Source organism: Stigmatopora argus, chromosome 1 (assembly GCF_051989625.1).
Source record: "Stigmatopora argus isolate UIUO_Sarg chromosome 1, RoL_Sarg_1.0, whole genome shotgun sequence".
Classification (NCBI taxonomy): Eukaryota; Metazoa; Chordata; class Actinopteri; order Syngnathiformes; family Syngnathidae; genus Stigmatopora; species Stigmatopora argus.
In genome coordinates, this window is record NC_135387.1 from 7,970,623 (window position 1) to 7,984,380 (window position 13,758).

Here is a 13,758-nt window from a genome sequence, read left to right on the forward strand (position 1 = left end):
TGGTTCTGATCAGAACTCCTTAGCACTTGATTTTGATTTGACATCTCCAGCTGACTTGAGATGGATTAGAAGCCTATAAAGCTTTCCTTATACTGTCTGTAACGACCCATAGTGAGCAGAGCACAAACCAGGCATAACAGCTGATAAATTGTCTATGGAAATCTGAAACAGGAGGCACACATGGTTTGGGGTCCAAACATCTCAAGGTCTTAGTGAAGCCTTCAGTGTCTGTGAATAACATTGCATTAGTATAATACATAAGCCATGCTAAGTAATTTTTAATGTTTTTATGTTCCCCTCTTAAAAAATAAAATAAAACAGGATTTGTAGTCTGGCATTGCTGCAGTCATAATGCTGTAAAATAATAACAATAATAATAAGTGCATGTTAGCAATCAGCCACTCATGGAAGCTCTGCTGAGATGCCAAATGCACAGATTTTGGACTGAAGTAGCAACCGCAGGAACGTACTGCCAGCTCAGGCGAGACTCACTTTGCATGTTTTTACTCCTCTTCAGTTTCATGTAGCTTTAAAGTGCACTAAAAATAAAGAAGTGGGTGGAGACTGTCCATCAACATGTTCAACTGACAGACAAGCCCCTGCCCAGACGCCAGAGAACAAAATTTAGGCGCACACACACACCCACTCCCTTGTGAGTTTTAATTGTCTTGATGTTTTGAGTTTTTATTTTTTTTCCAAATTGTGTTTAATGACAGCTCTGTGTGCATGCCATGACGCATTTGACTGCTTCTCAGTGGAACACAGAGCTTGCCAAGTAAAAAGGGCTTGCGAAAGCACTCTGACAGGAATTTCCCATCGTGCCATTATCAGCATCAGACAGGCTGAGTGATGGCGATTACATGTGTCCAAGTACTGAGAGACACTCTTGCTCGTGCTTCCCTCCAGAGTCTCTAAGCATGAATGGGCTTCATTGTCAATCTGTGAGGTGTTTGCGCGAGTGCATGCGTGTGCGTTTGCAGCCGTAACGGGGCTTTGATTAGCACATTCCTCCACCTCGACAACCTGGCGGTTGAAGGCGTCGAGCACACGTCTCACACCTCAGGAAGACTCAAGACGGAGGTGTCATGGAGACAACACGTAGCGCAGGGGCGTTCAAACTTTTTTCCTCCAAGATCTACTTTACAATGAGTTAAACTTCCACGAGCTACCTGTTTTTTTACAGGCCACTGACAAAGCGCAGCATTTATGTTAGATTAGATTAGATAATTTTATTCATCCCGTATTCAGGAAATTTTACTGTCAGAGTAGCAAGAGGGTGAGAATACAGACACAGGAAAAGACATTTTAGACATAACTAGATAGTTAATAAATAAGTTAATAAATAAATAAAATACATAAATAAATGAATAAATTAATGAATGAATAAATAAGTGTGTTACTGATGTACATCTGTGTATGTATGTATACAGACGCTCCCCCTACTTACGAACGAATTTAATGAGTATTGATGGACAAAATATAATATATGATTCAGATATTTCTTAGGCCAGCAGAGAAGGCCTATATATATATATATATATATATATATACGTATATATATATATATATATATATATATATATATATATATATATATATATATATATATATACGTATATATATATATATATATATATATATATATATATATATATATATATATATACGTATATATATATATATATATATATATATATATATATATATATATATATATATATATATATATATATATATATATATATATATATATATATCGATATACTTCGCATTGGACTATCAACATCTATAAGACCGGCATGGAACGGGGATAAAAATCCACTCTCGATTCATGCTAAAGCTTACTGTGGACGTGCCAAATTCAAAAGAGCCTACCTAAGGAAACTGACAGAGGGGAGGGATCGAAATGTTATTGTTGTGCGATCTACCTATAGTACCTTGGAGATCTACCGATAGTTTCTTGGTGCTCTTGTGAGTTTGGTAGATCGTGATCTATGTAATAGGCACCCCTGTAGCGGGACAATAAATCCCACAGAAAAAAAGATGACATCAACATTAATATTTAATTTTTGGGGATTGATTTTTTTTCTTGTTACAGTAAGGCTATGATTGACAATATTTTATTTGGTAATGAATTGCGTACAAATAGCTCATTTTATTTCTATATTTATTTCAATTATGGATAAATGTGCATATGTGAAGATACTATTTGCCTTAGTCAATGGATCCAAATGCTACCAAATGTTACACAAACATGACATATGGTCATATTCCTGTTGTAAATTAACCACACAGGAAAGTAAGAAGGATATCTCAAAAGTTCATCTCTTTTCAAGGAGAAATCTTGCAACTTTTGTGTCTGTCGTCAATTTTTTTCCAGTTGTCGCCATTGATCAAATGCATCTCCAAAGTTATTTCTGAATTTTGCAGGACGATTTTTTTTCCCTTCGTTTTCTGGACTGCTTTATCCTCACAAGGGCCATGTTAAAACTATTTCCTAAAAACACATTTCTTTAATGTCTATTTAAAAATGCTATGGCCATTTAATGTATAATTGAAGTGCAAATCTCACATAAAGCTGCTTTAAAGGTAGGAAACTGCAATACAAGTGAAAGCCCAGCCACCAAAATATTCACTAAACTATGCAGAAAGGGAAATTAGATCATTGATATATTTGTATACCTGTTTGGGAGAAAGCCTGCAAGTTAAATTATGGTCACTTTCATATTTTCTTCGATAAACTGATACTACTTGGTCTCTTATTTATGTTTAAACTATCTATGTGCTGAATGTTTGATAAGTATACTCAAACCTGGCTTCTTGAGCAACTTTAGAGGAGGATAAGTATCCCCGATATTGATGGATTTTATGCAATTTAGACAGTGATGAATATAAATGGTCAGATTTATTACATTAAAGTAAGCTAGATCGAGATGAGTTTACATTAATACATAACAGGACGAGATTTTGTAATGTCTTTCTCATGTTTCAGTATTGCCCTCTAAGGCAAAAGCCATTGTAGTTTACATGTAGATTGATATTTTTGCTCAGAATTTGGCTCTTACTGTTGTATGACCTGTATGATCTTTTGGGGTTTTAATCTTTTTTCTTTTCTTTTTTTTAACTCCCAACACGATGGACCACGATAAATGAGGAAAAACAGCTTAGGGCAATCAAGAATTTAAACCAGTGTTCTCTGTGTTCCCATATGATTTTATCGCATTTCCCCCACACATAAATGTTGCTCAAAGAGCTTTATAATATTGGGGAATGTTAATAGTAACTGTCTCTGGATTCCTGGCAGACAGCAAAATGGGATTAAAATTGTGTTTGGCAGTTTTTTGGTTTATTTTATAAAGAAAATCACTATGGGTTGTAGCTCAGTAAAGTCCAATCTATTGTATTCAGTGATGTACCCTCTGAGGTTGGTTAGTTAGTTGGGCCCTTAAAATGTCCACAATCCACTGAGACATTGTGAGGTAACAGTGAGAATTTGAATTATAATTTAGAACATACGTATTGAAGAAAAAGTTTTTCAAGGTTAAAAATGTGACTAATTCCAATGTGAAATTTTCATTTGATCTCAATGATGTATTTAAAAAAAATTAACTTTACATTTCAATTAACTTTCCTAGTAGAAACAGTCTTATTTTTGAAAATACTACTTCACTTTGCTCCAAACGCAAACTATCAAGACAAAGTTTGGATGGGAATGCATACTGTAAGCCCAAATGTGAAGAGGATGGGGAATTTTGGAAGAAGGCCAAGCACTGGGCTGCACTCTGCGGATCCTGTCTTCCTTCTGGATTTGTCAGCACTTCCAAACATGGTGACCTGTGGAGAGGATCAGACACTCAGACTGCGCATAAAACATGCTAGGCTCCTGTATATTATGTCTTTAGCGTGCCTCAGATTTTTTGGCTGCTGCTGTTGGTTACGAAGGACAAACACAGCTTTGGCCGTCTGATTCCTGCTGATACAGACCTGGGACTAAACAAACCTGTTGCTATGAAACCGTTTTCTTCCTCCAGGTTGAGGGGATGGAGAAAAAAAAACGGACAGCAACGTGAGTCACTCAGCGAAACCTCTAACGTCCAACACGATTTGCTGACAGCTAAATGTTTAAAGCACACAAACATAGACAAAAATTCAAGGCAAAGCTCTGATGATGATGCTTAAAATTACCTTTGTCGGGATGTTACGGTTTTCATTGTTCATCCAAGTACTCGACCAGACGAACATCTACACACAAACATTCAGTGGGTGTGTTTGAATGACACTCTATCCTTCACAATGCAGTAATTACACTTACTCTGACGGGGATCTGTCACTGGTATTGATTGTTTGTCCCGATGGTTCCATTCAGGAGCCCGCGGGGGGCCCGGACTGGAGCCATTGGTCAGATTGGTATCGTGTTAATGGCTCAGCAGGCTCCAAAACAAAATCATAAGAGCCCTTGGAATGTCTGCCTTAAATTGTTGTCAAATTAAAGACAATTGCACACTCGGTGCTATTTATTTTCATCAGCCTTCATTATTTTCTCATAGAAATCCTGAAATTGGGATTCCTTATGAAATGTTCGTACATGTGCAGTATATCATAACAATACCCACATACCGGGCCGCCTCGAGATGTAGCAGTTCACTCGCCTGACTTTGGTGCAAGCAGGCACGGGATTGATTCCCGCTGGTGACGGTATGATTGGCAGTGCGGATGGTCATTTGTCTCTCTGTGTGCCCTATGATTGACTGGTGACCAGTCTAGGGTGTAGCTGACTTTTGTCCCAAGACAGCTGGGTTAGGCTCCAGCACCCCCAACCCTTTCAAGAATGGGCGGTATGAAAGATGAATGAATACCCACATACCATATCAAAATCTCCATTAGTGGTTCTCTCCAATCTGATTAGATGATTAGTAAATGATCCTATAATGATGTATCGTTATGAAATAATGATTCAGAATAATTAAGATATTTCTGTTGCAAATTTGTGTTTTTTCAACTGAAAAGTTCAATGTCAACTCCATTTAATCAATAAATTGAATTACTACTACCTGAACAATAACAGTACATGAGGAATTACTTACCCCTTTTTAACTCATTGGTATACGTTGATAGCTCAAGACAGTCCAGTAAAAAGGTTGGAAGCAATTTATTGCTGCCAGACCTCTGTGTGAAAATATATTGGACGTTCAGTGTCATAAAATGGAACTCATACCTGTCAACCTCTGCCGATAACTGCCCTTATAAATGATTATGATTCCCCTTACAAACCCCCAAAAAACCTTACAAACACCGTACTCGTACGGTGATTGTAAGTTTTTTGGGGGGTTTGTAAGGGGAATCATAATCAATTATAAGGGCAGTTATCGGCAGAGATTGACAGGTATGGGAACTGAAACATTCCCAGCCAGTTCCCCCTTGTAATATGAATTGGACTTATCGTATCGTTATCATGGTTATGAAAAAGCAATAAGTTAAATACCATAACATTAAAAAAGAGAAAAATATATACACAGTCATTGCATGCCTTGTAACTCTGTATTGTTATGATTTTATTCATTCATTCAACATCCGTACCGCGCATCCTCGCAAGGGTTACTGGAGCTTATTCCATCTGACTTCGGGCGAAAGGCATACCAGACCCGAGACTTGACGCCTCTCAGCCGTACGGCACATGAAGAGAGATACAACCATTCGCACTCCCAACCATACCGCCACCAATTGCATGCCTGCAAGTGGCACCTGTTTTTATTCGTTTTAGGTAATTAAACTTTTAAGATGTTTGATTTTAATTATTCATTCATTTTCTGTACTGCTTATCCTCACCAGGATTGCAGGAGGTGCTGGAGCGTATCCTATATATATATATATATATATATATATATATATATATATATATATATATATATATATATAAACAGTGGACTCTTGGGAATAAAAACTCACATTTTGGTGTATTGAAAATGTGGGCGTTGCTTTAATGAACTCGGAGCATCTTTATATGTATATATATATATATATATATATATATATATATATATATATATATATATATATATATATATATATATATATATATATATATATACATATATATACATATATATACATATATTTTTTAGAGGTTAACTGTACTGTTTATATATACATATATATATGTATATATAAGTGACATTTTATATATATATATATATATATATATATATATATATATATATATATATATATAAAATGTCATTTCTGATCGTTCCCAGGAGTATTTGAGCAAAAGACACAGAGAGACAAAAAGTCAGGCATCAAGTGTGGGATAGATCAGTCCTCTCCATGATAACAACTAAAATTGCACTATTAAAATTAATAAGGGCAACTATCCCCCATTATCTTTTCTCCAGTTTATCAAGAAAGAGGATTGGGGGGAGGAGGTAGAAGGCATACGAGTGAAGCAACAGTGGACTCTTGGGAATAAAAACTCACATTTTGGTGTATTGAAAATGTGGGCGTTGCTTTAATGAACTCGGAGCATCTTTAGTCATGACAGCCGTGTAAATAAATCAATTTTAAAAAATCATTCATTCATTAAAAAAAGAAAATTAATGAAAATAATACCATTTCAAATGGATATAGGTTGATAAAAAAGACAACTGAAAAATAATAATGAATAAAATACAAGAGTCGTACAATAACAGGTTGTCTTTGATACTGAATATACTACTAAGCCAAAATATCAGGTGCAGGATGTAAAAAAAAACATCATTTCTTTTGCAAAGGAGACAATGCTCAGCCTGATAATCATCTTTGGGGATAACCTTTGACCCTCGAATCACATGACGCCGAGTGCTTGGAGACCCCACTGCAGCCAGACAGTCTGTCTAGGAACGCCTTCGCTCTCTCTTATCCTGACACTTCCTTTTCTTTCTCCCTTTTCTCCCAGGTTGGCCTCTCCGCTCAAATCCCTGCTTTATCTTGGACACAACGCTGTGGTTCATGAACAAACACATGTTATTAATAGCTCTGACGGCCTTGGCATGGTATCAAAGGCGACATACACACCAGAATGCTTCAAAAGAATTACACAGTATTTTATTGTCTGACAAATCTGGACTGTAAACGGGAATAGAACAGTCACATGATGAAATGATTGCATGAAAAGAGCAAATCGTGAATATGAGGCATTTTTTTAGTATTAGTTACAGTTCTCATGTGTCTCCACAAGATGAGTTTGTCAAACTATCCAAAGAAGTCCGAATGGATTGGACACCTATTTCTGTTCATGTCTGTTTTTTAATTAAACCTGTAAATGGCATTAATGTAACTCATTGGCTGCCAATGATGGCGAGAGAACCCCAATCCATTTTGACTAAGAGAGGCAGGGAGGAAATAATTGCGGCCAACCCTCGATCATTAAATCAATGATATTGAAAGACGACCATTCTAAGCCAATCCTCCCAGTATTGGATGTCTATGTATTTTTGTCAGTGGCAGGGAATAAATTAAATGCTACAATTTAAAAAACAGATAAATCTACTTTAGAGTGTTATTTGGGGCCACAACCAGTGTTTTTATAAAAATATTAATAATGATATATTATTATTCATTCCTTTTTTTTCCACGTATCCTTACAAGGACCACAGAGATATATTATTATAATGATGAATGGTGATATATGTATACAAATATGCAATCATTCAATCATTTTCCACACCGCTTATCCTTACAAGGATCACGGGATTCATATACATATAAATTAAAAATATATTTGACTTTATTATCCACTTATACATGCTTGTCAATAACCACAAATAAACCTATGACACTGTACATATTCCTTTGCTGATAGTGAATATGTCAAGAAAAAACTAAGCATTTTTGAAAACAATAATAATTATCAGTGAAACGTTGTGAACTATTTACCCCCATAAAATGCTTTATAAGCATGGCGGGCCACCAGGCTTTCCTTCTGCACACACGTGCACACACCCACATGTATGCACAGCAAGCTCAAACAGTGCTACAAAACAAGTGAAAAGCTTAAAAATAGAGATATTTTAAACTAAGCACAATGATATCTTCTAGAGTACATATGATCAACATGTGAACAAAACTTGACCCATTGTACTGAATTGCAAAGTATTTTTCTTTTTGTTAAAACAGCCTTCCAAGACGGTTCCTTTTTCTAAGACTCTTCATTTATGTATTATTGATGTATAGCCTTCACTAATGCAATACTTATAACGTCTTAATTCCGATTAACTTTACATTTAGATTTTTTATGTATTAAATTATTTTAATAAAACATGATAGGCTGCCGCTTTCTCTACGAACTGGTTTTTCAAGTTTTCTTGAGGAAATTCTGCAAATTTTCAAACAACATTTATGGCATTGAAAAAGACGTATTTGTCAAATTGACGTTTATCTGACTTCTGGGTACATGCGGTTATCCCACAAAGTACTTGATCCTAAGCCATGTGCTCGACCATAGCAAACGTGTCGCCTCACGCTCCCTGCGTCACACCGAGCGTTACGGCGCTAGGGCCGACGCCCCCCCTTGGCATCGCGTTTGTTTCCCAGCATGACTCATTTCAGAGACATGCCTGCAGCGTGGCGCCTGCCAGAAATATGAAGTGAACATACAGTAAATGTGTAGGTGCAGAGGAGGGCCACCTGTGAGACCCTTTCTAAAATGTGCTCACAGTTGGGAATCGCTAACATTCCACTAGTGTTAATTGCCTGAGTTCGTCAAGTTGGATTTGCGCCTCAGCATTGATTGGCACTAAACACTGGCTCGCAATGTAAACTCTGCATATTTCTTTAACAAAGTGATGACATATTTAGCGGAGAGCTCCATGTCTAGATGAGTAAAAGTATGAATGCAAGTCACCCGCTGTAATTATCATGTCTCTCCCATAAAATCTCAGATAAATCAACAAGGAAGCCGTTACATCATGTTGGACTTGGGCAATGGTTGAGCACACAAAATTTGTAGACTTTATTAATTTGTTTTGCAAAGTAGCCCATATATGAAATAGGAGCCCTTTGTTATGGGAATGATTAGCTCCATATGAAACTGGTAGTAGTAGTAGTCGTAGTCGTAGTCGTCGTAGTCGTCGTAGTCGTCGTAGTCGTCGTAGTCGTCGTAGTCGTCGTAGTCGTAGTCGTAGTCGTAGTCGTTGTCGTTGTCGTTGTCGTTGTCGTTGTCGTTGTCGTTGTCGTTGTCGTTGACGTCGTCGTCGTTGTCGTCATCGTAGTCGTAGTCGTAGTCGTCGTCGTTGTAGTCGTAGTAGTCGTAGTTGTAGTTGTAGTCGTAGTCGTAGTAGTGGTGGGAGTGGTAGTGGTATTATTATTATTATTATCTTTATTACTACAGTGGTACCTCGTCATACGACCGCTCGTCATACAAAATTCTCGTCTTACGAGGGAAATTTCGATCGAATAATTCGCCCGTCATGCGATCAAAATTTCGTGATGCAACCAAGCCAGGTCTTTTTTCCATATCTTTCGTGTATAGCAATATCTACGAGCACGGAACGATTAATTCAGACGAGTTTCTCATACGACCAGGAAACGCACAACGCGCGGACAAAAAGAGGGCTTTCTGGGTAATGAAGTATACTAGTGCACACAACACCCATAGGCAATGGCAACCTTGCTCAGAATAAAACTTCATTACCCACAATCAATACGTGGGTAAGCTCAACTATCGAAGCGATCGTTCTTTAAAGACTATTTCTCGTTGGCAAGTGGTCGTGCGTTATCCTATTGTGATGACATGTGTATGCGACATTATCGAAATATTTTGAAGGGTAGACAAAAACAAACAACTCTTGATGCGTTCGTTTTGAAGACTTCGGCGGAGCGGCCAGGTGATGTCAACCCGTAGAACTACGTAAGGTAAAAAAGATTACAACAAATTTAGAATTTAGTTTTGTTTGAAGTTACATTAAATGTTGAGTGTCTGTATATAGTTATCCAAGTTAATTTAAATTTGTTTGTTCGTTTACGAGTGCATTGTTGCCGTGGATAAAGCCCCCCGAACAGCCCCCCCCCCCCCCGCCTCCGTGTGTATGTCGTTCCCTTCCCCTCCGCGAAATGCGTCTAATTTTACTTCTATTAAACACATTTTATTACTATCAAACCACTCGTTATTTATTACTTTGTCAATATATGGCGAATTATAAGAAATAAATAGTAGTACTAGTAGTAGTAGTGGTAGTAGTAGTAGTGGTAGTAGTACAAGTAGTAGTAGTGGTAGTAGTAGTGGTAGTAGTACTATTAATAGTAGTGGTAGTAGTAGTGGTAGTAGTACTATTAATAGTAGTGGTAGTAGTAGTGGTAGTAGTAGTGGTAGTAGTAGAGGTAGTAGTAGTGGTAGTAGTAGTGGTAGTAGTAGTGGTAGTAGTACTAGTAGTAGTAGTGGTAGTAGTAGCGGTAGTAGTACTGGTAGTAGTAGTGGTAGTAGTAGTGGTAGTAGTACTAGTAGTAGTAGTGGTAGTAGTAGCGGTAGTAGTACTGGTAGTAGTAGTGGTAGTAGTAGTGGTAGTAGTACTGGTAGTAGTGGTGGTAGTAGTCCTGGTAGTAGTCCTGGTAGTAGTACTGGTAGTAGTAGTGGTAGTAGAATTAGTAGGGGGAATAGTAGTAGTAGTATTTTGGAAATGTAACAATTTCCAAAAAATTGTCTGTTGAAATATTGGAGCCCTGTAATGAATAATTGGACTGCAAATACAAATTGGCTCTTTAAGCCTTCATTGAAACATTAACCCAGGTTTGAAACCCTTCTTTGGTAGCATGACCATGGGTTGAAAACCTGAATAGCTTTAGTTAAGGCATGTGGATAACAGGTATTCACCTCAGAGTTCTGAAATCAAAGGTTCAAACCCAGGTTCAGCTATTAAAGTCTTGAGTGTCCAAGTCATTTTGTTGTTTACTTTGCTTAATTAAATTTATCTACCTAATCCATTGTCCAAATGTCTTATTACCACTTGGTGCAATATTGACACTTTTCAAAAAAAAAAAAGCAGCCTTCTGTGTGTTTTTCTGTTCATTGTTTGTTTGTTGTCTGAACCCAGAGTCCAAGTCTTCTAAGTTTTTGCTCATTTTACGTCTCTCATTTAATCACTTAAAATTACACAAAAAAACCATCTACTTTTAAGATTAGTGGTCTCCTCCAAATGTTCTTCTGCTAAACATCTTAAGTGGCCCAAAACGTGCTTTCTCACAGTGTGGTTGGAAAAGGTCATCAAAGCTGCAGCTCAGTGCCAGCTCACATGAGTATTCAGACTGAGAGAACATGAAGATCATAAAGCTGTTAGTCTTTCCTAAATGTTTTTAATACACCGAAGGCGCCAAGTCACTTGACCTGCGTGAGCCCTGATGCTCAGAGGCTTTCTGGCTGAGTAAGAAACGTAATTGGCCCTGTTAATACAGGTGAATGTCAATACCGTAAGTGTCTCCAATACAGAACAAGCCTTTCATTCCAAAAAAATGTACATGTCACGTCTTTGTCCACCTTAGACAAAAGCATGGGCTTAATCTTATTTACCATACGTAGAGAAAGACAACATGGAAACATATTTTCCAGTCAGAAATGATGGAGTGTGATGGAGATAACAAGGAAATCGAATATCCCCCCAAAAGGTAAGGCAAGAAATATAATGAAGTTTTGTAGCATCCGGCTTGACTGTTTACGTCCTAAAAATGTTGGCAATGGAAAATTTAGCCTATTAAATTCGTTACAATTCAATTGTGCTCCTCAACTCCTTAATTTTATCTAGAGTTGGGTTTTCATTCTAACATAATGTATGGTTTGAACATTTAATCCAATGATTATTTTCAATTTTTGAAAATGACCAATCGAAATGGGTGGGGCAGCATGCTTTTAGAGGTAGAGTAGATTTGTTGGTTTTATTTCTCACCCCGGTGACATCAAAGTGTCCTTGAGCAAGCTACAAAAGACCACCAGATGCTGTGTCATCTGAAAGTAAATGACAATATAGTGTCAAAGGCTTGAAAATGGAAACTGTAAATGCATTCATCATGGGTGGTAAGGTTGAATAGTTTTCTAGGAATATTGGCATGTCAGCTAATGCAGACAAAAAAAATATTGTACTGCAATGTTTGCCTTTATCAACAGTTCTTAATGAAAGTCTGCTCAGTGACGTAACACGACAGGCTACACACAATACTGCTTTACTTGTTTTTTTTTATTTGTTTTTTTTCCAAACAAATATTTACTATGACTTAACAACTTTAATTTATGTCACTACGAGAAGAAAGTGTCCTTTTAATACTTAGAGACCGTGTACATGAGCTTAGGCGTGTGTTTTGTAAAACAATAGTTATCATATTATGATTGGGCAAAGCGTTGCATTTTTGCTTCAAGAATGTTTTCCTTTAAGAGGAGAGAGGACTTAGACACTCTGGTATGTTGCCTCCATCTGGTGGCTAAACTGTGAAACAACGTGCAACACGGCATCGTTCCATTGATCTGAGTCCATATTGCACTCGGGGCCCAAACTGGTCACAGGGCCCAACTGCATACTCATGTATTGGGTTAGATCTGATCTCATATGGATCACATTCGATGTTTGACGTTTTTTTAAATTGTATATTAGAGGAAACCTTTTCTAAACAAATAGTAGTGATATTTTCACTTGTATTCAGATTGCACATTTTCCCAGTCATCATTAACTAAAAAGTTAAATTACCATTTTTTTTTAGGGATTACCCTTTTCTTGTGTTGCTTTTCAGCTTGGTTTTGCAGGGTGCAATAGTCACTTGAACTCGCCGGCTGCTTCTCTCACAAAGCTCAAGTCAACATAGTCAACAAACTCAGACAACACTGACCCCACCAGTTGTATATGCTTGCATATTAATTTTGTGTTAGTGGTTTTGCAGTGACAACACATCACAATGGGTTTTTTTCTTGTTTTGTTCTTGTTTTTATGTGGTGAAGGAACATTCATATAGTATTTTTAAAGCTGATTTAAAACTTGTTTTATGATGTAAATGGGCCAAATAAAAGGTACGAGAGTAACATCTATTTCTGCAAGTCGTCAAGCAATATTTGATTGCAATATTTTGCAAACACTCACTCAGAACGAATATAATTCCCACATCAAGAGCATGTCCGTGCATGGATTATTTAAAGGCCATTTGCAATTTTGCATGAGAATGCCATGCGCGCACCTTCTGCTGCCACCGGAGCACCACAATAAATCAAAGTCTCTGCAGGTTCGAGGGAGAGGTACCTTTGTTGCTATGACAACGCCCGCTCTGTTTAGTGGTCTTTTGAACAGGGGTTGAGCCCAGCAATCAAAAAGGAGTCGTCATCAGATTTAGTCTTAAATGGTTTCGTAGATGTGATTATCATCTTTGGTAGCTGGGAACCAACTGACTTAAATGACTACTTCATAAGTCACATTGTACATAGTGTTAAGGTTCCATAGCTAGTAACAAGATGCGGTGATTGTCAGTTAATAAGAGGGTTTAAATATGAATTTAGGTGACAAACATGAAACGTGAACAGCAGTGTGGAAATCTAAATATTTGTGTTGTGAGATCTCTTCAATTCTAGTATATTGGAATATTCTTTGTCCCTTCAAGAAAACACATAAAACGTAGAGTTTACCAAGGAGGAATGGTCAAGTCAATATCAAACCTAAAGCCTATGGAGCAGGGGTCAAAACTCCAGTCCTCAAGGGTACCTATCCAGTCTGACTTTCAAGTCTCCCTCCTCCAAATCACCTGAATCAAACTTATATG